The sequence below is a fragment of the Cyprinodon variegatus genome, unplaced genomic scaffold, assembly GCF_000732505.1.
Source record: "Cyprinodon variegatus isolate N-32 unplaced genomic scaffold, C_variegatus-1.0 Scaffold357, whole genome shotgun sequence".
Lineage (NCBI taxonomy): Eukaryota > Metazoa > Chordata > Actinopteri > Cyprinodontiformes > Cyprinodontidae > Cyprinodon > Cyprinodon variegatus.
The window spans coordinates 464631-479150 of record NW_015150810.1 but is presented as its reverse complement, the minus strand read 5'-3'; the positions used below and the strand labels follow the sequence as shown (position 1 = coordinate 479150).

Here is a 14520-nt window from a genome sequence, read left to right as displayed (position 1 = left end):
GGACAACCTGAATGTAATGACATAAAAACTGCTCACATATTCTGGGCAAATTCCTTCCAACCATAAAATTTACAGCAATATTTTAGTTAATACTAGAGGTGCACTGATCACTATCTGATTTCTGGTTTGTTTTTATATCGCTTTGAAAAGCCAATATTTGCTTTATTCACTTCTGATTTCTCTTAAAGAACATTACTATATATGTACATACACATCATAAAATACATTTACCATGCTGTAAATTGTTTGTACCACAGGAGCATTAGTATATATATATATATATATATATATATATATATATATATATATATATATATATATATATATATATATATATATGCAGTGTTATGATTGAACGCAGTCACTAAATCCGCTCATATTTGTAGCACATTCAGTGAATCCTTCATAGTATAGAGGGTTGGACTGAGATGGTAGTGAAAAATGATGGCAGCAACATGGAGAACAATGCTGTTACTCTCCAACATTTATACTTCAGCAAAGTTTCTGACGTAACTGACGATACTCAGAGATTTCTACTCAAACCACAGTAAATTTACTACATGCGGTACCAAAGCTGTAAATAAAGCATGTTAAATTATGATTATTTATATAATACAGAACACATAGGTATACACCAATACCTATGCTTAAACCAAATATGCAGATTGTATAACCTTAACTTATTGGAAAAAAAGCTACAGCAAATGTAACTGAGCAAATTTCATGGCCGAGGTGGTTTTTGATATCTTCTACCTTTGATAGAATAAAATGTTTTCTAGAAAAGCATCTGAAGAAAATATAAGTGATAAGGGAATGAAGAGATAAGTCTAGCATCCAAATTTTAACTGTAGAGTAGCAAATGATGGATTTTATAACTTATTTATCTTTTTGATGCTCCCATAAGACATAGAAAAGTTAAAAACGCTAATTTGACTAGTGGGCTTCCTTCCCCCATTAAAACTGACATATTGTTTTTTCTAATAATACTCAAGATCTAATGAAACCCACCCTGCAACGGAGTACCATCATTTTGTGTAACTTATTAAAGCTAGAAGCATCTGCCACAAGGGACTTAAATACAGCAGGATATCAGGCTGCCAAGTTTTCTCTTGGGTGTTGTTTTGATATAACAAAGAGTTGAGCTAAAAGGCACACATTAATAGAGGATGAGACAGTTGGGGAAGGGAGGGGGGCTCTTTTGAAAGCTAATTAGTACTTTTCACTTTAAAAGCAGTCTCTCTTGTAGGGCATTCTTGACAACAGTTTGTATGTTGAGAGGAATATTGTTGGTACCAGTCAAAAACAATTTATAAGGTTGTATAACCTAATAACAAAGATAAGTTTTCATCTTTATTACAGAAAAATGTCAAACTTAACAAATATCTGCAATTTTTCACTAAACACATTGTAATTTATCTGAATTTGATGGAGAGATTGCCAATGATTAAATTGTCTTTGCCATATTTACTAAGTTCACGGGGATGACTTTCTTCACTACGCTGCTGATATTTTTACAGCCTTGCTCTTTCTTTTATGGTGTGCAATTATCTGCCTCCTCTTTATATAAAGTTAATAAACTTCATTAGCCATCGGCACTCTGTGCCTTATGTGCTGACTTCCATATTGAATGTGAGGATGTCAGCTGTCTTTTTGCTGTGTCGCCTTTCTATAATATGAGTCGGCAATGAGACAACTTTAGATCCCTGAAAGGAGTATTAATAATTTTCTAATAATCTCTAGGTTGTTAGCTCAACCAGCTTGGAAACTGACTGCCACAATCCCTTTTGATGTCTGATTCCTTGTGTACTCTCCACTAAAGCTCAAAAAGTACAGACTGACATTATTATTTTAATAGTGCTTTGATCAATTTGGGACGGATGGTTTAAAGAGGGACACTTTTCTTTGCATCACTGCCCACAATTTTGAAGGTGCTCAAAAGTATTTTCAATGTTGATTTTAAAATATTCATATCAGGTTCTGAGTCTAGGGTTCCTCCTTCCAGAGTTTTTAGGTCTAAATTTAGAATGCTCTAAGTGTATGTAGATTATCTGTGAGATGGATGGAGCAATGTTATTTACCTAACTGTTATTGTTCCTGACAGAGATAGAGGATGCATGAAGTACCTAGTTTATTAACAATAATAATATATGTGGAATGAATGCAGAGAGTTAAAAGTCAATACAAATTTGTGCTAAAGTGGCTGATATTTTAGCATTTTGAGGTTCGAATCATCTTTGTTAACCATGAATGTGTTAGGAATTTTACTTTTGATTGCTGAGGATGTCCTTGTCTATACAAATTACAAAAACATAAATAATAAATTAAGAAAAAAAAATCAAAAATGGTCTACAGAATAGAGAGATTGGGGGATATAAATGTAAATTCCTTTATTGTCCCACAATGGGGAAATTTACTCTTTGCATCAGACCCATCCCCTTGGGGAGCAGTGGGCTGCCATTGTGTGGCGCCTAGGGAGCAGTGTGGGGTTAAGTGTTTTTCTTAGGAACCCAGATTGGAGGCTGAGAGGATCGAAAAGGGTACTTGCAACCTTCTCAGAGCAGAAGCGCACTGCTCTAACCACTAGGCCAACTCTCCCCGAATGTGGAGTGGGGGGATAGGGAAGAGGGTGGGGGCCGAACTTCAATGTCGTTACTAAAGTTTTGAGCATTAGGGTGTTTCTGCCACACCAGAGAGCCAGCTGATCATTTTGCTATGTGTAGAATAACTCAACACCTTTCTGGATGTGTTTAATCAGCAAACTTCAGGAGTTTAACTGTTGGAAAAAAGCTGTGGGAAGAGCATTCGCCAATGGGGGCACCATTTCTAATTGTTTGGATTCACCGTCTCCTGGCAGTTAGGAAATTTGCAATCTACTGACTGGTGGAGGCTGGTAAGGTGAGTTAGGGGATTTTGGATTTTGAGAATGCTCTTGAACAAGAATCTTGCTTAAGACCTGGAAGCATTGATTTCTTGCTGGATCTAAAGCAGTCATACATTGGCTGCATCATCATATGACCGACAGTATTATCCCTGTAGGCTAATGCACGGGCCTTGCCAGGGGCATGTGATGTTGTTCAGGGGGGCAAACACTAGTCTTTTACTTGATGACTACACATGTCATGGTGCTGTCATTAAATCTAGAAAGTGGTTGATTTTGGGGGCGTTGGAGTGGCATTTAAGGTGGGAACCTTCCAAAGCTCAAGTGCAGCTGGAATTGCACTGTCTGTGACATGCTTAGTTAGCCAGGATTTAGTAAATCATAGCGTAGCTGATCTGAAGCAGTCTAAGTTAAATCTGTTGAAGAGAAGCAGTTAAGTTAGGAGGATAGAAAGGAACACAGGGCAGAAACCCTGCTGTCTCAGCTTAACTAGCTCAGCTGCATGCTCTCTCCTGTCTTCCGTATATTGCAAAGCTACTGCATGGACTTGTTATGCATCCACTAGGAATCCAAAAAAAGTAGCAGGTTCACTCAGGATCGAATGGATAATTAGTTACAGTCAGAGGTTTAAGAGCTCTTCTTTGGTATAAATTACCAGTGAGGGACAGAAGGGAACAGAGTTAAAAAAAAACAACCCAAAAAACCAAAGCATGTTTTCTTGCAGGAAGTACTATACCTGGTGTGAAACAGGCAGCAAAATGTTATGTCAGACCTCAACTTGTGATGAATCGCAGGTCCTAAAAATACAGGATAAAAAAAAAACCAAAAATTTTTAAAAAGCTGCTAGTGTCTCAGGGTTTTATTACCTCTAATCTGTTCCTTTTATTCTCTTCTCTCTTAAAGGTTTTTGGATCAATTTTCCTCAGCTTCCCCTCTGTTCTGTCCATCTACCTGTCACTGTGACTGCAGTTTATCTTCATGTTGAGTCTTACCCCAACACAGCACATAAGATAGAGGTAGGTAATCTATCACATATTGCCAGGGGCACAACATACAGGGGGGACGTTAGAAAGGTCCCAATAGCCCCTTACTGAAAATAGATACAGATTAATATAAAATGTATAAATATATATGTTCAGTGTAAATAAATGTAATAACAAATTGAATTAAATCTATCATAGTAATGATATGTTTACTACTATTTATCACTTTTTTATTAAGCTTAATTTTCCCAGTTTAATATCAAAAGTAAAACTCTATATTAATACAAAAATTCCCCTTTGTGTGCGTGATATTGTTTGACTTGCAAGCGAGATCAATTTTTACAAAATGTGTGAATTCACAAACTCCCTAAAATACTTCTTGTTAAAAGCTAATAGATCCATTAGAATCAATACAGAAATGTATCAGATGAATGAAATGTAGTGAAGTGTATGGCGTCAACCAGAAGTTGAAGTCTGAAGAGAAAGGAAGGGAACTTTGACTTTTCTGGGTGAGAAAGATGTTTGCTCATTCAACACTTGGTGATTTACCCAGTTAACTCAAAGAATTGTATTGAATGTCCCTCCCTTTTGCAAACACTTTCCGCTGGAGCCTTTCCTGGTGGTACTGTGTGAAATTCAAATTGAACTACATGTATCAATCTGCTTATGCTGCTTTATGAACCTGCTTATGCCAGGTTATGAAATTATGGCTGAATTAATAGACCTGATAGGGATGGTGTTTAATAACAGTCAGTGGATTCACCAGAAGTATATAGCAATAGTGATGGCCATGCTGTATAAAATATACCAGAATCATGTTTAGAAAAGGTAGAAGAAAAAAGAAATAGAAAAACACAAAAGTGATATGTCTTTTAGCATAGCTTTTCTGCTAAAGAGGTGGGTAGGCTATCGAGCTATGGACCTGCTAAGCCAGTTTAGTAATATTTTACTTTAGTTTATTAATTGGGGACTTGGGAAAAGAGGGAAATTCAGCAATACCATCCCAGCTGATTGGGTGGTAATACACCTGCCTACCAACGTTTGATTTTAGTAAGGCACAGTAATAAATGAAATAGCAACAGAAACATCTGTGCAGCTTAAAAACTGGAGACCACAGGTAAAAATTGGAGTCACCTTCCAAGGTGGTTGACAGTGACAGAGGTAAGGATGTCCAGATACATACGAACAAAACCAACTAGGCATTGTTATAATGATAGGCAGCAGAACAGAGGAATGCTGTAGTGATTGATATGGCCATCTTAAATGATGGAAACATGAGGAAAATAGAACATGAGAAACGGGAGGAATACATATGGCCCAGGGAAGAACTAAAGAGAGGCTGGAGGGTCAAGGCCTGCGGTAAAGTCAGTAACGAGGTCCAGGTCAGTAACCCCCACACTTGAGAGGAGGCCCCAACAGATACCTAGAGAAACATCAGATATCTAAGTTCAGAAGAGCAAAATCCTNGGGAGGAATACATATGGCCCAGGGAAGAACTAAAGAGAGGCTGGAGGGTCAAGGCCTGCGGTCAAGTCAGCAACGAGGTCCAGGTCAGTAACCCCCACACTTGAGAGGAGGCTCCAACAGATACCTAGAGAAACATCAGATATCTAAGTTCAGAAGAGCAAAATCCTAAGAACATCTAAGAAAATGTGAAAAAACTCTGAAGATCCCAGGCCTGGGCTTGAGAAGAAGAGCCAGCCACCCTGGCCAAGGCATAAGCGAGGGAGTAGTTTTGTAATTCGAGAGATAAAATATAAAACATCAAAATGCTGACTTTGTTTGTTCATTGATCCCTCTCAGCCCACCCCTCCCAAACAGAGAAGGAGCCACAGTCCTATTTAAAGCAAGATATGCTTTAAACAGCTGAATTACACTAACTTGTCACAACAGCCGATAGTCCAAAAAACAAGGTGGGCTGAGAGCAATTCAATAAAACGTAACAAAGAACATTTAGGTACATACCTCTTGCCACAACCTAGAAATGTGCACCCCCAAGTCTCTTCAAGGGCTTTGTGACAAATGTTTGTGAGTGGCTGTTAATATTCTATTTTATTTGTTATAAACTTGCCTCAATATTTGATTTCAGTCATGGTGTTTTTTTATTATTTTGAAAAGAGTGTTTGTGCATAGTCATATTTTGACTATCAGAAATAAAAAGAGTAAAATCATATTACAGGGAAAAAAATATGACAAATTAATCAAAGGATGACTGCAGAATTTAACCAGAAAAGTTGGCATAACACTTTGCATGTCAAGACTTAAAAACTGCTTGTCCAAACAAGTTTGTAAGTGTTTTAATACATGCAAACCTGAAAATCAGCCCCATAGCGCATAGAGATACAGGCAATGTAAGCAGAGTAACACAGAGATGGGGAGCTGAACCTTTTGCAAGTACATCTGAAAAGAGATATGATCAAACAATACAAAAACAACATTTTGCAGTATCTGAAATATATTAGCTACTACAATACAAAGAGCGGAATATTTGAATGTGAATTATCCATTGGGATATATTCAGAAGGTATCATAGCACACCTCAACAAATTAAATCTAAGTTTGCATTTGTAAGGTGACAAAATGTGTAAATTCAAAAAGATTTTATTCTTTTGTAACAAGCTTTGAATTTAATATTCTGAAGACTAAAATACTGATGTTTGATCTTTTCTCTCCCCTTAAATTACAAAATAAATTGGTGAAGTATTTAAAAGCAGGTACTGAACATTTGATGTACTGACTATGCATGAAGTGCCAGGAGCTATTGACCCTGAGTTTAGACAAATGCTGTTTTGGTGGAAGGGAATGCATTGCTAGTGTAAAAAAATTACATTTTGAATCAAACAAAACAGATAACATTGCAGGCCTTATCTCTACCACAAATCTATTATGTGAGCATAAAATGTTGATTGAAAAAGAAAAACAGTATCTGCATCTGTATAATTCCAATCTTGTTCCTAAAATATAAAAGTAGCTCTCCAATGCATAGCTTCACTAAACCACAGAATGGAACCTGTTACCACAGTGACTGTACAACTAAAGTAGCTGACCCAGTTTCTGTGCAACTAGATGAATAACTTACTTCAAAAAATGTATTAATTCTGGACAACTTTTAACAGAATCAGCATAATACAATCTAGGCCTGAACAGAAACAACTACTGGCCTTCTAACTTCCATTTAACAAAGTTACAGGAGTAATGCACAATAATGCATTTTCTTGAATCTTATGTAAAAAAAGAAGACATCATGGTTCAATGCTAATCCACAAACCCATTAAGTAAAGATATTTACTACATTTAAATAGGAACACAGTAATACAGGGTAAAATGCCCCAGGGCATCTTACCCAAGATTAACAAGGCATGGCCTGTAAATACAGAAAAGGCCCTTTACAAGGGACTAAATAGGGCAAACTTCATTAACACATTAACTCAAGTTAAATATACACAAAGAAGCATTGGCCTGTGGCAATGACACTAGGGCAGGCTAAATTGAGACCTTAATTATTCTGCATTATATCGCTGAAAAAAAAAGGGAAGAAATCAGCATGTGAAAGATAAATCCAGTCTGATAAGAAAAAGTGATGAGGATAATTATAGAACTTTAATTGCCCTATTATGTTCACTCTGCACTATATGCTGCAGTTATTGACCTGTCTTTTTAAAATGTTTCCAGTATTGTTCTGACAGACAGACAGGCATAGACTTTTACCTTTTGTAGACATACCTTTAGGATATAACTCACAGTATTTGGAATTGAGTTAAAAAAATGCTTTGTTTTAGTGCCAAAACACTTTGTGCCAAAATTTTGTGTTCTGCTTCGAGCCAGTACTGCCTTCCTGAAACCTGATTTTCTGAAGACAGAGTGATTATCTCTTCTAGGCACTTTACAAGATACAGTAAAAGAGACTAAATTATACATGATACTTCTGTTTGTCTGTTTGAGCCAAACAGAGAGACATGCAACCTGCTGTTAAAATTAAAGCCAAAAAACATAAAGTAGTGTATTAAAAAAATGAATAAAAGTAGGTAGTCTGGTTTCCTTTAATACTCCATTAACATGCAAGGTAAGGTTACTGGCTCCTATTAACTGGAATTAAGAGAAAATCTGCACTGATGCACTCCAGGTCATGTCCCTCCCACTTCTCTCTTGGTTATAAGGTCCAGCTTCCTCTAATATCCTTAAGCGAACAAAATATTGAAAATGATTTTCAAGTAAGCCCAAGAATAATTTACTATGCTTTTGTATTTAACTTGTTAGTATAATGCTAGTTTGAGTGTGCCACTAACAGTTTTCATCAAACACAAGAGACTGTGGACATGTACTATTTATAGTGACATTACAATTTGTATTATGTTAACACTGGTAGACATCTGCAGACCCTGGCAAGTTTTATGATGTGTGTTATTTTAACTGATTACCCTAAGCTACAGTATATGCAAAGATCAATTTAATCTAAAAGTGTGAAAGCTTGAATTGCAGTTCAGCACTAAGGTGAAGTTCCACACTCTAACAGCTCCTGTGAAATGTGATTATACAGAGGAGATGCTATCACAGAACAGCAGATAATAACTGAATACACATCATGTGAATAAAATTCAAAGGGCATGATAATCAGTTATTCCAGATGGTAACTAAGAGTAGACATAATGTTAATGGGGGCTTCAGGAGTGGGGAGTCAGGGGCCCTTTATTAGGGGCCACGCGGTCCCACTACAAGCTGAGCAGTACCTTGGTCGGCATTGTCTGTAATAAGTCCGACCTATTCCTGGAGCATTTTGGACTCCAACATGGCTGCCCTCTGTCGCCGATCCTGTTTATAACCTTTCTGGAAAGGATTTCTATCCACAGCCAAGGGTCGAAAGGGGTCTTGTCCGGGGACCTGTGTATCTCTTCCCTGCTTTTTGAAGATGACGAGGTTCTGCTGGTTCCCTACTGCCAAGGCCTACAGCATGAACTGGGGTGGTTTACAGCCAAGTATGAAGTGATGAGAATTAACTTCTCCAAATCTTGGCCATTGTTCTCGACCCGAAAAAGGTAGTTTCTTTCTTTCGGGTTGGGGGAGAGTTTCTGCCTCAAGTGGACAAGTTCCAGTCTTGTCGTCCTGATCACTTGTGAGGGGAGCAGTAGATCTAGAGGCGAATTGGTGCGGGTACCCTACCCAATGACCAAAAGAACGAGATCCTGGATAAAAGCAGCTTATATGAGCTTTTTTCACAGGACATGAACTAAGCTTTTCTCAATCGTAGATATTGTTTTGTTTACTCCATTGCATCATTATGTATACCTTGCAAATACCCTTAGGTATGATTTTCTTTACTCAAAATGCCTTAGGCATAGTGAAATAACATTATAGACTTTCCACTATGAGTCTTTTGATATTTTAAGATTCTCAGTATGGCAAAAAAGCTGTAAATTATGGTAGCCATTGTTTTACCATAAGAAAACCATATGATAATATTTTCATGCAATTCTGAGTTTTTTCTCCAATGAGACAGTGTCTGAGACATCATTAAGAGACATTAGCACACCAAGCTTCTACATTAAAAAAGCTGCTACAATGCTGTCTATATATGCTGGTAAAGATTCTCAGTCATCCAGGTCATTGTCATTCCAAAAAAACATTACAAACAATCCACTGGAATTTGTTTCCAATTTGAAGACATTTTGCTTCCCTTCCAATAAGTTTTTTTTTTTTTTTTTTTTCAAAATGTCAGGAATAGCATTGAGTTCAGGGTTTTATAAAACCTTGAACTCAACGCTAATTTTATAAAACCTCAAACTCAATGCTACAAACGTGTCTACAAACTTGGAAACAAAGTCCAGTGGATTGTTTTTAACTTTGTTTTTTTTTTTTGTTTTTTGTTTTTTGGGAATGTTGTGCATAGATCAGTTCCTCGCCCTGTTTTCTTGTGTTTTTCTTGTCTTCCAATTCCTTTATACCCTTTCTCAGTACTATGATGTCCTATTTGCTCATCCTTCTTCCTTTAAATGATTATTCCTAAATCAGACTAATCACAAAATGAGAACTGTATGCAACTACTGTCTAAAATTTAGACACATCTGAGAAACAAAACCTGCATAAAATGTATTAAAGAAGCTCAAAATGGGGAAGAAAAGAAATTAGGTGTTTATACGACAGGAGGCTCAGTAAAATCATAAAAAAGATGCCAGAAGAAATAAATAAATAAATAAATATGAGTCAAATAAGAGACAAATGAAAAACAATAAGTAAAGAAAAAAGAAGGTAAATCCAGTTGCAAGAAAAAGGTTAATTTTGATATAGAACACCACTAGCTGCACTCGTGAGTTTTTAAGAGGTCTTGATATAAACAAAGTGTGTAAAGTACACAAAAGCCTGGATGGGATAGACTGACTAAAGCAGGAGTTAAAAAAAATAAAAAAATGGAATTACTAGATTTCAGTGTCTCTAATCATAAATCCCAGTGAGGACCTGCTAATTGAAACATAAAGCTGTCACAGATACAGAGGTAAAGGCCTGAATTGATTCTAGCTGTTTTAATTTATTTTGTCCTAGGTAAAATATAGATTGAAGCATCTTGCTGTAGGGTATTTTAAGTCTTCTTCCGTCAGCTTGCTATGTGTTTGGTCCTGTGTATCAAACAGTTTCAAGATATTTGCGTTTCCATTTAGTACTTTGGTGAGTTGAAAAACTGTGCGTTTTTTACTACTAATTTATAACATGTTCCAATCCTGTCATAGTATTTTTCCTGTCTCTGTCATAATCCTTTATATGGCGTTTCTGAAAGTAAATGAAGAGATTATGCGTAATGATGGACAGTAATTCCAGTTTATGTTATACTTTGCTTATTGCGGGGGATGGACACCTGAACCCCAGGCCAGTTATGCCCTGAGACTGCTTACATGCTACAGTGTTGTAATGTGTAACTTCACTGAAGGTGTCTATACCAGGGGTGTCAGAATCTAATCTTCGAGGACCAGTGTGCTGCATCTTTCAGATGTAACACACCTAAATCAAATAATTAAGTCCTTTGTAGGACTCTGGAGAACTTGAGGCCTGCAAAGGAGGCTATTTCCATTGATTTTATTCAGGTGTGATGGATCAGGGAAATATCTAAAAGTTACACAATGCCCACCCTCGAGTACTTGAGATTGACGTCCCTGGTCTAGACCCTGTGCATTGCAAACAATCCCTCAGTCCATTATTGATCATAGTACATGCAGTGCTCTGAATACTAGCTGAGAGAAGACAAGGAGTCGACTTTTTAGGGCTTTGCAACTACATCAAACAGCACGGCAGCACAGAGAACGATGTAAGTCAAAAAATACAAAATGTCTACGATGGATGAGTGATCCCATTAAAAAACTCCTGAAGCAGAAAGATCATAAAGGAGAAATTAAAATCCAATTTATGAGAACTTATGCTTGTACGACCTTGTAAATACTAACAAACTAATTACTTTTAAATTCAATCATTTGGTATTTTTTTATATCAGTGGAAAAACCTTCCAAAAAATTACAATCTAAGTATTCATAAAGCCAATCAAAGTTCTGTTAATTCAATTAATAGTCCTTTTTTTACTTGAACGAACTACTGAGTCTGATGTATCAGCAGTAATAAAGAAATGAAACAATAATCAAACTAACGATATTTTTGCATCCTGGTAATCTCTGTCGAAAATTTAAGAAATATTAAACATCTTACTGGTCTTATAAACCTCTCTTTAAAAATAGTGATTTTCAAAATGATAAAAAAAGGTAAAGGTGGAGGAAAAGTAGATTAGTCATGTAATTATAGACCAATAAACATTTTGCGGGTGTTCTCCAAAGTTTTAGAAAAGAACGTAAACTTCTAAATGTCATTTTTGCAGCTCTGTGATATACTACATGTTTGCAATTCTGTTTCTGTCCACAATCTTCTACCAAGACAGCAAATTTCTAGGCTGATAAACCAGACAAATTTTTTTTTTTTTTTTTTTTTTTTTTTTTACCAAACACTACTTTACTCTTTTTAAAGGCTACTTTTTACTTTTATTTGAGTAAAAATATGATGAAGTAGTGCTACTCTTATTTAAAGGAATAGTCCAGTCACATTCAGAATAGAAACTTCTGAAAGTACTTTAAGTATGAAATATTTATGTACTTTTCAATAAATGATATGTGTTTTTAATTAAGAGTAATTTCATTTGAATGTGATTTACTGGAGACATCCCTGTTCATCAAAGAACACTACTGCCACCTACCGGTTTGTGACGTCATGGTGCGGTATTAGCTGTTGAGCAGGTCCTAGTTCTGTATCTGGTGTTTGTCACAATGCGCTATTATCCATGATGGTGACAAGGGTTAGGGTAACCCTAACCCTAACCCAGTGCACCATGCGAAGCAGAGAGTAACGGATAAAATGAGGTGTTTTTTCTCTGGCAAGAAGTTCGAAGGCAAATCCTCCCTCTTCAAGTTGGCAATCCAACAAACCCGTGGTGGATCATGAATTGGAAAGGTGAAATAACAATTTTTTTTTTTCACTTACCGATGTTTCACTACACGATGTATTACAACATCCAACTGCCATGCACATGGGCATTGTTAGTTTAACTATAGGTCTCGCAAATTTCAATGGTGAAGTCCTCTTGAAATCTCAAATAACTGTTTTTGATTGCAGGGGTGTCTAGTAGTTCCCACTGACTTTGCTTGTAAAGCAGGAAGAATGGCGATAGGTTTACCGCACCATGGGGTCACTGCCGGAAGATTTCAGAAGTGAGGTGTTACTATATTTGGGCCAAAATGGCCGTGCCCAGACTCAGTGATCGCAACAAAAACTATTGTTTTTATTTTCTTACTGATTAACGCTAAATTAATTAAATCACTGCAAATGTATTAGTTTTAGGTATAGATAATGATCCACTGGTTATTCCTTTATGACGAGATTTTTCCTTTAAGTCCAATATTTGGATACTCTACCCATCTCTGCCTGGCTGTCAGGAGGACACCTAAAGGATCGAAGTGCTATTCCTTTTATATTTATATTTCACGTCAAAACTGCTGTTAGATACAGGTATGACCTATTCAAAACAATTGGCCCACTGTTGCTATGGTGCCCCCTGTAGCATGATGCTTCTTTGTGTGACGTAGGGTGTAGGTATACCCACTTTTTCCACCTCTGCCTACAACCTTTCAGCCTCTGTGCAGGGTGCATGGCTTAGGCATCTTCTCACAGCAAGTAGGGCCCCTGCAGCTGCAAGAGGTGCCAATTTGCCAATTCCCCAAACATTCATGATAGATATTGGTAAACTGCTTTTGGGATGCAGATAGTTTTAATTTATTTTCCTGTTTTTAAGTCTTTGTGTTGCTATGTTTGAATCATTTAAAAAAAAATGCCGCCATGGTCGGCTGCCCTTTCACCCATGCCAAAAACAGCTACGGCAGCAGTTTGGACATGGAAACTCAATCCATGAAACTCATATGCACTGTTCTTGAGCTCATCTTTAGTCCTCATAAAGCTTGGAGCTCTGTAGCTATTGATCCAGCAGAAATTTGAGAACCTCTGCACACTATCTTCCTCAGCATTTACTCACCTTGCTATGTTATTTTACATGGCCTACAACTTCATGGCTGAGTTGTGGTTGTTTCTAATCAGTTCCACTTTGTTATAATAGCACTAATAGCTTTTAGTGAGGGAATTTAAATACTGGACTTATTGCATCACATCCTAATACAGTACATACAACTCTAGAATATGTTGATCTAATGAAAATCACCCAGTTATTTTACAAATATTTCTTCTAGCAGTCTGGATGACTGGGTGCTGAATTATAACCCTTTGATATCTGCTTCCCTACAGAAAACAGGCAGGGTTAGATTAAGGGCCATTAATCGTAAGGAGAATTAATGCCCCTTTTCCACCGGTTCCATTTGAGCTGGCTTTACTTCCCAACACCAATTTTCAAATGATTCTACAGCTTTTTCAGTAGGACTACCAGTACAGTAATAAAAACCTATGAAAATTAATGGGGTGGGGTTGAGCACGTCCAAGTGGAGCCAGTGGAAAAGGACAACAGAGTCAAAAAAGAAGATATGCACAAAAATATCTAAAACAAATACTGATGGATATATATGAAGTAACTTATACTTTTTGTTGTTTTAAAGGCTACTGCTTTTATTCATTTCAAAACAAAGAAAGTAGCAATCTCAGTCAAACTTTAGGATGGTTATAATGATTGAGACAAGAAGAAAAAAACATTCTAGTCATCTATAATCGTTGTCTTCTAAGACAACTTTTTTACAAAAGACTTGTACAAACCTAACTTTAGAATTTAAAATTGTATTATAAGCTGTGCAATGTATTTTTTTAAAACAAGGAATTTTATTGAATGAATATATAGATTATTTTGTCATTCTCAGCGTAACTGCAATTGTACTTTAGTAAGGAGAAAAAAAGTACACATTCTTTTTACCCTGTCCTTTTTATTTCTAATGGTATTGATGAGTTGAGATATGGTATTGGTTTGATATTGTTCTACAACTCAGAAAAACAACTCTATTCCAGTAAAGATAAAAGTTTAAGTATTAGCTGCCATGAACAGGGACCCTTTAATAATTTATCCTGAAGTTATCTTAATAAACATCTTATGTGGCCTTTAAGTATGGATCCTTGGTCAGTTTTACAACCACAAGAAATAGCAGT

The 14520-nt window shown here is 36.5% G+C and overlaps 1 protein-coding gene across 2 annotated transcripts in view; it reads left to right on the top strand.

The window, feature by feature from the left end:
• LOC107091915 (leucine-rich repeat and fibronectin type III domain-containing protein 1-like protein) overlaps positions 1 to 14520 on the top strand; it is a 224769-nt gene that overhangs the window by 86866 nt on the left and 123383 nt on the right. For both annotated transcript variants that reach the window (XM_015386143.1, XM_015386142.1), the window contains exon 2: positions 3782 to 3894. The gene's annotated coding sequence lies outside the window, so the exon portion shown is untranslated. The remainder of the gene's footprint in view (positions 1 to 3781; positions 3895 to 14520) is intronic.